Consider the following 12,080-nt stretch of genomic DNA (forward strand, 5'->3'; position numbering starts at 1 on the left):
GATTTTTGAAGTTGAACAAACCGCAATAGACAGACATGTTTACAAATAGGTATATGTTTGCTTAAAGTTGGTAGAAGTTGTCATAGATTTGTATGTCAATTTGAGGTAAAATCTATTTTGTCATTCGTCTATTACAATTTAATAAACCAGTGCAGGCACGTAGCCAGGCAAGGCATGAGGTACAGAATTCGGTTATTGCTTAAAATTACCAACAACAATTGATAGATAGTTGGTAATTGATCCAATCTAAGTATAGTAAGTCAAGTGAAAAATACTATGGAAACTCTGAAACAGAAAATTCTACCGTAAGTTCCCTATTCACCAGATTGTGCTTTATCAGATATCTACTTTTTTTGATCAATGCACGAGTAATCAAAAAATTCCTTGACGAATGGATCGAATCAAATGAAATCCATTTTTTTATGGAATCCATAAATTGTCAGAAAGATGGCCGAAAGTCATATTCTTAGTTAACGATAGAAAATATTTTAATTAAAATAAAATTAACCATATTTAAGAAATAAATAAAAATAAATATTTTTTTGCTAATGTTAAAAATATATAACGAAAAAGGTATATACTTCAAATAATCATTGCTTAAGAAGTTATAGATCCAATAATTAGAGCACGTGAACTGCTTGTTATAAAACAGGAATGGAAAATAGATAATATATTTAGCTCATTTGTCGTGGTGGCACTTGTAGCCACACCTTTAGATAATTTATTTCCAAGAAGATCCAGGTTACGACAAGTCTTGTTTATCTAAGATTCTGGAATCTTCATTTAAGTAGCGAACTCATTACACTAAAATCAAATAGATTACTTTTTGAATACTTCTACATCATTTTAAAATTTTTATTAAAGTCAATATACAATACATCATTATTGCACAATCAATTATTGCTTTATAACCGTATTTTGTTCATAAGTATAAATAAAATGTTTTTAAAAAGCACAATTCAATAGTTAGTTAGTTAGTTGTGGTGGAGGGAGGAACGAGTCCTTCTCAATTAGCTAAGAAAGCCGTTTTGAATCCACAAATCATCGTAATAGGTAGTAGTAGTAGTAGGTAGTAGTGGGTAGTAGACAAAAAGTCAAACTAAGATCAGTCAGAGGCATTTATAAAGGCAAGAATGCTAGAGCAATGTTAATGCTAGAGATATCGCCGAGTGTGTTGAAGAAGGGGGTCTCTAGATACTTAAGCCTACTTTTGGCCAAATATTATGCCAAATAAGATATTTTGGCATCATATCTCAAAAAAATCTAGTAGTGATAAGTCGCATAATCTTTTAGTATTCAATTAACATCACTAAAACGTGAAATTACTTACATGTTAAAGTTATAGCGCAACAAAGCTAAAACAGAAGGTATTGTTCGGTTTGTGACATTGTCCTGTAGAAATATCTTTTATATCCATATTTTAAATTTTACACCAAAAAATTAGTTATTAAGTCACTCAACTGATCAGAACTGCCGATTTGTATAACACCTATGTCTATATCATTTTTAAATCGAATGCTAAACATGCAAATAGTTTTTGTGGATAAAATGGTTTTTTGTCAGTTTCTTATGGATTTTCACTCGTCGAGATACTATTTTGTGTGTTCTGTTGAAGAAGGTTTGATCCGAAAATCGTTCTATAACATAATAATTTTTAAACATTTAGCACAATTGCTGGCTGTTGAATGATCCATATTGTTAAATGACAAATTATATATTAAACATAAAATGCCTTATATCACAGTTCTGAGTGATATTTGTTATTGAAACACTGCTCCCCAAACACGGCCAGGAAATGCATTTAAGGTAATCTATCCAATTAGAAGCTTAGGTAATCCATTGCGTTTTCAACTAATAAATGTTGAGTAATTTTTGCTTAGAGTCACAAGCGATAGATGTAAATCACAATTTTTCAATCATAACGGCGCAAATTACAGAATATTTTTTAGAATAAAGTGCTCGAATGAATAATAAAATAACATACTGTAATATATTGTATGACCAGAATATTAAGCTCAGTTTTTATAAAATTAGAGTTTATCAAGCTAAGAAGAAGAAGCTGGAGTTGCTCCCCTACAGATATATAAACCTGTATAAGGGTTATAATTTTAAAATGTGTCGCCTCGATCTGTTTATCGAAACTGAGTATTATGTTAATCGAGTTTACTTAGATGGATTTAAAAGTGTCTGGAGAGTGAGAGCATAAGAATGGTCACAAAGACGGTTTAAAAATCTTGCATTATACCAATTTCTTGTTACAGGTGCTATGATCCGTAGTGATATATCAGGTGTTTTTGTTTTTATGTGAAACACTTTTCATTGAGAATGGTATATAGTTATTGTATGGTATATGGTATATAGTTATTGTCCATATTATTTTAATTATAGTTTTATAATTAAAAAGTTTTTTTTCGGAATGGTAGATGAGAATTGAACCCAAATAATTAATGAAGATATAATAATTCAAATTCCAGTTATTTTTTTTATAAGTTCTTGATCTAATTTATCACATGTACGAAGTCTATATATGAACTGTACTGACTTGGATGGGTTTAAGTTTGCACTTTTTTAAAGTTGTGCGTTAAGTTAATTTAAGTTTTTTTTGTAGTTTTTGAATACTACATCATTAAATATATTATTCGAAGTGGAATAGTTGATGAGGTTTTGTGCAAATTTGATATTTTATCATTATCTGAAACAATGTCTGTGTATATACGACTTTATGTTCTTAAAATTTGGATATGACAACAGGTTTATCATACTAAATTTCGTAAAAAGACTTTTTTGAAGTCAGGGAATACACACATGCAATATTTCTTATTTTGCTTTTGCTTTGCAGTACCAATTGATCTATTGGCTGTAAATCAAATTCAGTCAGATAGTTGTATGTTGTTCTTTGAAGCCAAATTGATGGTTATTTTACATATTTCGTCAGCTTTATTTCATTGTATAATGTCAACGTCATACATTAGCTATAGAAGTTTTGATGTAGTTATATGTACCTATGTGCATAAATTGTAAATATGATATGTGACCTGTAATGCTTATTTGTTCTAAGGTGAACTGGCGTAGAGCTACACAAGTAAACAGAAATGGGAATGCTTGAAATTTGGTTTTATTTTCAGACAATTGTAGAAATTTTAACAAAAATTTTTAAAAAATAATTTTAATTTATAGAGTAAATTTAGAAAAGAACAACGCTTGAAACATTGATTTAAACTGGTAAAAGGATTATTGGTGTATATACCTACGGTTTTTTCTCTGGTTAACCAGGTTTTGCTACTGCTAGTTTTCACTAAACGATCAAAGAGCTATGTCATATAGTTTAGTTGACTTTAATAGTTGTTAAATTATAGTCTAGAATTTTAAAACAACTTACTTATGTATTTATTTTTATATATAGCAAGATATACCATATATAAAGGAAGACTATGAATTAATTATAAAAATCGAAAAATTATAATTAAATTTTTATTTACATTGCTTGCTAAAAGTATTCAGAATACATTATTTAAAATGTGCGCTTAAACCAGCCTGTCACATTTCTTTTTATAAATTGGTGGCATTATTCTATTTTGCCTTGCGAAATCTGGTAGCTAAACTATTAACATTAACTGTTTTTGCAATTATACTTTTGAGTGTTCTACAATAGCATAAAGTAATCGTTGTGCTAGAGTTCTGGAAATAAACTCAACAAATATAATTAATCAAGCACCGGTTAGGTTGAAGTGACGTTCTTGTGATCAAACCATACTTGAGCTCAGATAATAGCTCATCGTACTAACACGGACTAACGTTGTTCATATGTTGACTAAAAGTCAGCGTACGAGTAATACCGAAAGGCTCGTATCTTCCCAATTCAAGTGAAATTAAACCAACCTGAACTGAACCAAGGCCCTCATTTTGCAAGATGGCAGCTCTGCTATTAGTAAGAAACGGGGCTCCGAACATTTTCAGTCTTCTCCTAGCTAATGATGGACACTGACAAATGAGGTGGAGTACAGTTTCCTCCTCATCCTCATTTGCGCTGCCACACCAGCACCGATACTGTAGTGCTGAGCAAATCACACCTTCGATGGAACAGCTGATTAGTACATTTCTTGTAATGTTTGGTTCAAAACGATCTTAAAGCATGATAAAAGTTTGTGTATCTATATCTGTCCAATTTTGCTTAGCTATGCTCAGATATTTTTGTTTGCTTGCCAGTTTATCTGTTGCAAGTGTGATATGAATATCTGAGAAAAGAATGTCAGTAAGCAGAGTGCTTGCATTGGCAAGCTCGTCTACTCTGCAGTTGTTCCAGATATCCCTGTGTCTAGATATCCAATTGAGCTCGACACTAGCATGTCTAGCTAGCTCATTAAGAGAAATCTACTTTTCTTGTATTGATAAGGATGTGGATATAGTGCCTACCATGCCTAGCTAACTTATTAAGAGATGTCTGCTTTTCTTGAATTGTTAAGGATGTGGCGATAGCACCTACAGAGATTTGATAGCAGCTTGGCCATCCGAAAATATATTGGGAAACTTGTTGCCTAGGACTCATTTTGCTGCGTACTTAATTGGCATTATTTCTGCCTAAAAGACACTGCAAATTGGCATTAATTTACTGCTCACCGCCAAAGCGAGATGGTACAACCTAGTTTATGAAAAAAAATGTTACTGTCGACATTTTTATCTATTTTGGAACCGCCAGTGTAAATGTAAAAAAAACATTTTATTTAGCATCCAGTCTTCCAGACAAGGTATATGAAAGTTCCACCCCAAATAGAAGTCGGGGTTAGAGCAAATGTAGTCAATTGATGCAAGGGCTAGCAAATCTTAAGTATGATCGCATGTGCTATGTCAATTTCGAACCATCTGAAGACACTATTGAGACTGTTTGCTACTAACATTGCTTGTTATTTACTGGAAGAGGAAAAGGCATCTAATGAAGCGAACGAACTGATATAGGCTCGTACGACTTATTCACTTCTCAAAGTTAAAACTACTTCTTTAAGAAAAAGATTTCGAATAGACCAAAAATAAAAATTCATTAAAGAATTTAAAAATCATACCTATATCAGAGTACGATAAAAAAATATATGGATGATTACATCAAAAGCACTGACATAGTTGTATTGACCTACTTTGATTTCTTGTGTTATATTTAATACATAATTCCAGATACTTTTTATACACCACTTGTTTATTTTATGAACAAATGAATAAATAATGAAATTTATAAGTAAACAATTTTCGTTACTATTGTACCAATTCTAATGACTCTTGGTGTTCATGGTTGCACGGGTTTTGAACACCTCATTTTTTCTATATTTTCCACAAGGTAAACGCCTTGTTAGGCGCATACAAATTAAAACAAAAAACGAATTAAAATGATTATTAAGAGCAAATCATAATAGCATTAACACGAATTCTAATGAGTTACAAGGCATTGCACGGTGCCGTACTTGAAGTGAAAATTATAGGGCAGTGCCTGGGGCGATTAAAAAAAAAATAATTAAAATAATATTAATGGATTAATGGAAAAAATATATTTATATATTTATACAATATATTACTATGTAAACATTTATATTAAGTTTAATGGAAGGTTATTGTTTATCATATTGGAAATATAATATTTGGAAATATTCATATTGTTCCACCCGCACCGTAGCCAATGGCAACCGCTTCTGTCACGCTACTTAAGACGCAATTATCAACAAATGCTGCAAAGCAACAAAATAATCATTACAACATTTGAAGCAATTTTATTAAGTGTTTATCGCGACAGGAATCTGCTCATGAAATCGCTTCCACCGCCTCTCCGCCACTCTGTGGCAACATGCACTAAGTGCGCCTAAGTGCGCATAAGTGTGCGGCCATGGCGAATTTGTTCAAAGAAGTTTTTGGTTGTAACGACAATAGCTGTTGTGGCAGCAATAATCCAACATTAACAAGATTTGTATGCAAATACCGCCACATACTACGCTACACCATACGCCACACACACTCACATCCCATAAGTATATGCATTAAAACAAAATGGTCTAAATAATGCTGGCGGATACGGGCGCAACGAAAAACTATTTATTTTGCAAATAATGTTGTTCAATGTGGTTACTTGTTGGCAGCTCCGTTATTGTTGTAGTTTTTGCAATGCTGTTGGTTTTTGTTGCAATGCTCAAATACCATTTAGCACAATTTTTTGTTTGGCAACATCTAAACGTTAAATTGGAGTTACTGCCTGCGCCCCGCAAATGCCTCAGTAAATCCATATGAAAGCTGCAGAAATTTATGTTCGTATGAGAAATCACAACAGACATTTTGCGTTGCACCAACAACGATCGCATTAACAAATGCACGACTTATTAAAGCTCCCACATGGTGTTGCATATTGCATATTAAAAAATGTTTCCATTGTGCTATATTTAAAGTAAATTGCTTGAAGATTGGGTAAGGCATAAGGGACTTTTGTAATACCCTATACTATTACTTTCACGTCTAAAAGGATTCTAATATTGAATCTGTCTAGAACTATATAAAAGACCAAGCATTAAAACTATTAGACATGATCGAACATCACATCACATCAAAAAGTGAATATCGTTAATGCCTACACACTGGCCACAAAGTGAGTACCTGACTCGCATGAACTAAAACCACTCCTCCTCATTCCTAGTGGCCTTAACCTACCCGATTTAATATGCTGACTTGAGCAGTAAATTTTAACAAATTTTTTTTTTATTTGTTTATTGAAATTGCACCTAGTCTACTTAAATTAATTAGCAATATTGATATGACATTTTAACAAAATGGCGACCAATAATAAGCGAACTCCGAAGCGAAATAAAGAACTCTCTATGAGTTCTTACCTACTATTGAGTAAAAATGTATAAACAACACTAACGAGAAAACACAATAATTTAACTTGAGAAGTCAGAGAGTTGTTTAAAGATAAAATTTAATTTAATTTTAGTGTTCTTATCCTGACGACTTAGTAGAATCTACCTTCATAATACTGCCTAAGAAGAAAAATGCAAAAACTGTAATGAGTACACACTTACCAGCCCTATGTCATATGCACTAAAGATATTTCTAAAAATCATGCATGGTAACATAGAATATACAAAAACTTCGGGGAAGTAATAGAATAATCGCAATATTGTTTTAAAGAAGGACTTGGAACTCGGGAGGCACTATTATGTATTCAATGTTTAGTTCAAAACTGCAAAGACGTTCACAAAGACTTTTTTCTATATTTTATCGATTGCGGAAATAATTTCTCCACTGTGAAACATGATAAGCTTATAGAAATTCTTCAAAACATCGCATCGATGGCGATATAATAGAAGGAATATCTATTTCATGAAGCGTTAGACAGGGTTACATATTATTGTCACTGTTATTCAATGTACATTCCGAAAAATATTTAAAGAATCTATAAGCGATAGTCTAGAAGGTGTGAAAGAAAACGGCGTTTTCATTAACTACATCAGATATGCAGATAACATCCCTCTTATTGCTGATAGTCTAAGCGGCTTAGAAGAACTAGGAGACAGTGTTAACACCACTAGTGAACCATATGGGCTACGAGTAAATATAAATAAAACAAAATATATGATTGTAAGCCGCAAAAATATTAACTTCAACACAAATTCAATGATTAACAATATTGCTGTAGAACATTATAATCATTTTAAATATCTTGGATGTTATATAAATGAAAATTGTATTTATTCCAAAGAGATCAAATCTCAATTATAAATAGCACGTATTGCTTTTCTTAAATAAAAATTAGATCTTAACACTCAGTATCTCTATATAAAAATTAAATCCATTTTGTAAAAGCCTATGTCTGGTCTATACTGCTATAAGTCATGGAAAGTAATATTTACAAATTCGAAGTTTTTGAGTTATGGATTTTCCGAAGTATTTCCAAATTTTCATTAACGGACCATGTTATAAACAAAGAAGTTTAACGAAGCAACTATAAAGAGAAGAAAAACAGTCTACCTAGGGATTACCTAGGCTTATGAGAAATCTGAAATATGAATTACTCCATATGATTATTCAAGCAAAAATCCAAGTGAAACGTGGTATTGGGAAGAGACAATTTTCATGGCTGCGAAATACCTACCAATGGACGGGTATACGACAGGTCGACTAGCTTATAAATAGAGTTAGATGTAGAAAACAATATGCAGAAATTGTAAAAAATTTGAATTAAGTTTATTCAAAGTTATTTAAGCGATGTAGTTTTATATTATATGATCACCAATATTCTAAATCGCAAATAAAGAAGAAGTTCTTAGGGCCGATTTAACAGTCACACCGTTACTCTTAAAATAGATTTAAGTCATGTTTAAGTCAATCACTTTGCTTGCGTAGTTCCAACTTACGTCAATTTTAATATTTTCGTTAGGACTCTGCTATTAACTTATTCCTATGTCCTATTTTTATTGACGTGTTTAATTTATTAAATGTGATTTAATACGTTAAATAACTTCTAACATGTTAAATCGAATTTTGAAACAAGTTGCATCTGCATGCAATTATTATTAAAATGAGACTGGTTGAATAGTTTATTACGTACTAAAGGTAGAGTTACATCTGAAATTGTAAATAATTTAACGTACTTTATTATTTTTTTTATTAAAATATATAGATATATGTATGCTTTGTCTTCTTGGTACGTTTATGCAGACAAAATACAGGTGTTCACAAAAATTGCCAGGAAGACGTAGAGGTTTTATTGACATCTAATTGCTTGTTATACTACTGACCCGCACTTAATATGAACTGATAACTGTTTGTATGATAATGATCATACTCTTCGGATTTTCAACTTAAGTTAGCATAAATAGTTTAAATAAGCTTTAATTTTGGACAGTATAACACCACTTTTCAGTTACCTTTAATAATTACCATCTGTTTAAATGACTTTTACTTATTTTAAGTATTAAGTGAGAACTTAAGTTTATCGAAGCGTTTAATTGGTTTCATGATGGGTGAGAAAAACTTTCTTGTATATGGAAATTTCTTCACTGAAGTATTTTTTTTTTTACAATTTAATTTAATCTATTCCACAATAAAACTAAATTCTTGTTGAGTCTCAATTTGATACAATACTTTTTGGAACTGATTAATTTTGGTTTAAATATAATATTAATGGCTAAAATATTGATTAATGTTTTTGGTGTTACATTTTTTTTAACTTTTTAAGTAAAACTAAATTCTAATATGTATTAAAAAATCTAGGGCATTAAATTTTCTATCAAGTTTTACTCCTTTTTGTAAACTTGATTTGCGTGAATTGATAGCAAATCTCTGTCTTTACTTTTATTAGGTCTGTTAATAAACGACAGAACTAAATGGCCAAAAAAAGAGATAAACATGTAGATATGGCTTGATTAATCCATTTGTTTAAAATAGTAAAGAGTAGGTATAAAAACTTTTCTGGAACTTCGACGTCTATTTCACTGATTTGGCTCTTTCAATAAGCGACAGAACTAAATGGTCATACACAGATAAACTTGTAGAAATGGCTAGGTTAATTTATATATTTAACCTGGTAAGTAAGAAAATGAGTAGTGTTGGTGAAGAATTTTAACTTAAAACATCGGGTGTCTGCTTGAAGACATTATAAACCAAACAATTTTTGATAAATATTACTTAATAGGCATCATAATAAAAGATAAAAAAATAGAATATATTGTAGTTTAGTGCTTTATAGTTGTACTTTTATTCATTTACGTTTTAATATATGTATATATGCAACGAATTCGAAAATTTATGAGACCGACATTTCATTATTAAAGCATTAATAAACTTATAAAAGATTGTGTAAGAATGGTAAGAAAATAACGAAGATTCTAGAAAAGTTCAGTACTATATATCTAAAAGAACTATTTTATACGTATATGGTATATCACAGCTGTTACTGTGTTTATACGAAAAAGTTAATCATAATTTGCAACTTTTTTGAAAAATAATTACGCACGATAATTAATGCTAAAGAAATTCATACAATTTTTTTTGTATTATCATTTAATAGTAAGTTTAGACGACTAATTATCCCATTTTCGGGTTTATCTCGATTAGCATAGCAAGACAAGCAAGTATTTATTGTTTAAGTTCTTATAAATAATGATTAATATAAAAATTAAAATGGGTTATAATACACTGCATTTATAAGATATAACATATTTTATATTGCGATTTTTTTCAAAGTCCTAACCAATCAATTTAGTATTTAATTTAATAAACAGGACCTATTTAACAACTTTTGAATCAGCTAAAGAGCATTACTTTATGGAAGTAAAGTGGGTATTTAGCTCATTAGAGATGCGGCAGGGGTTTGACGACCGCATGAAGAGGAAACGGTTGTCAGCGAAGCATATTTGCTTGGTGGGAGCCTGGGGAAGAATGATGGGCCTAATATTAAGACCTGGAGGACGCCGGTGACATTGGGAAAGTAGCGGGACAGATTGAAATCGACTTGATCTCGAAAAAACCTATTGGAGACGAACTTCAGGATAACACTGCAGAGTGTTGGGGAGAAGTCGAACTGGCAAAGCTTGTGGATTAGACCTTCAAACTAGATGGTATCAAAGGGATTTTCAATGTCAAGACTTATTGCTACGGAGAGCTGCCAACACATATCTCATTTTGGAGATGATGCCGACTATGCACTATAGACGTTTGGTTTCTGAGTCCAAACTGGCAATAGGAAGAATGTTATTAAATATATGTTAATACTATATTCAGTTAAATTTGTTGATATAATTTTTAAAACTATCTTTTACAATCGTATAATGAAAGATAACGATAGTTTTGTGCTTTTTTTGATCATGACCATGAAGGTATATCATGAGTCAAATCAATAATATCAATTTTGTATCCTTTGAACTGTTTTGATTATTTTTAGTTGTGGCTAAATTTAAAAAGTAATGTATTTTGTAAAGATATGTAAACATATTTACGTGAAAATATACATATTAAAAGACAAAAATCCTGATACTAATCATTTAACAACACGGTTTTGACGAACCACAAAAAGCGTCGTTACAGTAAACAAACTTTAACCGAAATTACTCTTGTGACCACATTTCGAATTTTAAATTTATATTAAGACCAGCAACAATTTCAATATGACGTGACCATGACTGCTTTGAATAACAATGGACCCTATTTATTCTGTGATTATAAATAGCTGAAACGTTCAGCAGTTGACCAACCAGCTGGTCATTCTTCATTCATTTAGAATTCAAACTCGCATAAATTTTGGTCTAAAGGCAAAAGAGTTCTTCACGACTTTATTCATAAACATAAATAATTAACTAAGTTAGTATGACACGTTGTATTCTCGAAGGACGACTTGTTTTCTTTTATGTTTGGAGAGTCTAACGTTACCGTTTAGAGATCCAATGTTTGTTGGGATCATCAAGTTTTTGATACGTTTCAATTTTTTTAACATTATAACTGTTGAGTTATATAGATGCACCATATTAAGTCGCTTTGTATAAAAGGAAATATTCAATAGTAGGCAAGTATTTTGCTGAAACGCTTCAGGAAGGCCTTTCTTTTATTTGTTTGATAGTATTTCTTGAATATATGAGACAGTGGCGGAGCTAGACCAACTCTGCACGACGGCCACATCAGAATTGCGAGGCTCCCTTTATAACCCAGTTTTATTGTTAATCAAATTAAAATAAACACAAATTAAAATAAATGAATTTTCCTACTTTTAGCCTCACTCAATTTTTTTTTAAATTATATCATAATTTGCGCCAGCTGCTATTTTTGCTTCAGTTTATAGAATTTCCAATGGAGATAGTCTCTCTTGGATCATAATACTTTTCTAGTACGTCTTAATCAATTTTAACTTTGAGAAGCCTCTTTCTGTCGAAGCTATACTGACTGGAGCTGTGAACATGAATCTGGTCGCCGACATCGCTGACGCCTATCGACGCCACTGATATGAAATGTATTAAAGAAGCAAAATAGCTAGAAAAATGCATTTATATTTCAGTTCCTTATATTGATTCACAATATTTAATTACATTATCTGTCAAAAGGGAATAATGTGAATATAT

This window comes from Teleopsis dalmanni, chromosome 1 (assembly GCF_002237135.1).
Source record: "Teleopsis dalmanni isolate 2A chromosome 1, ASM223713v2, whole genome shotgun sequence".
Classification (NCBI taxonomy): domain Eukaryota; kingdom Metazoa; phylum Arthropoda; class Insecta; order Diptera; family Diopsidae; genus Teleopsis; species Teleopsis dalmanni.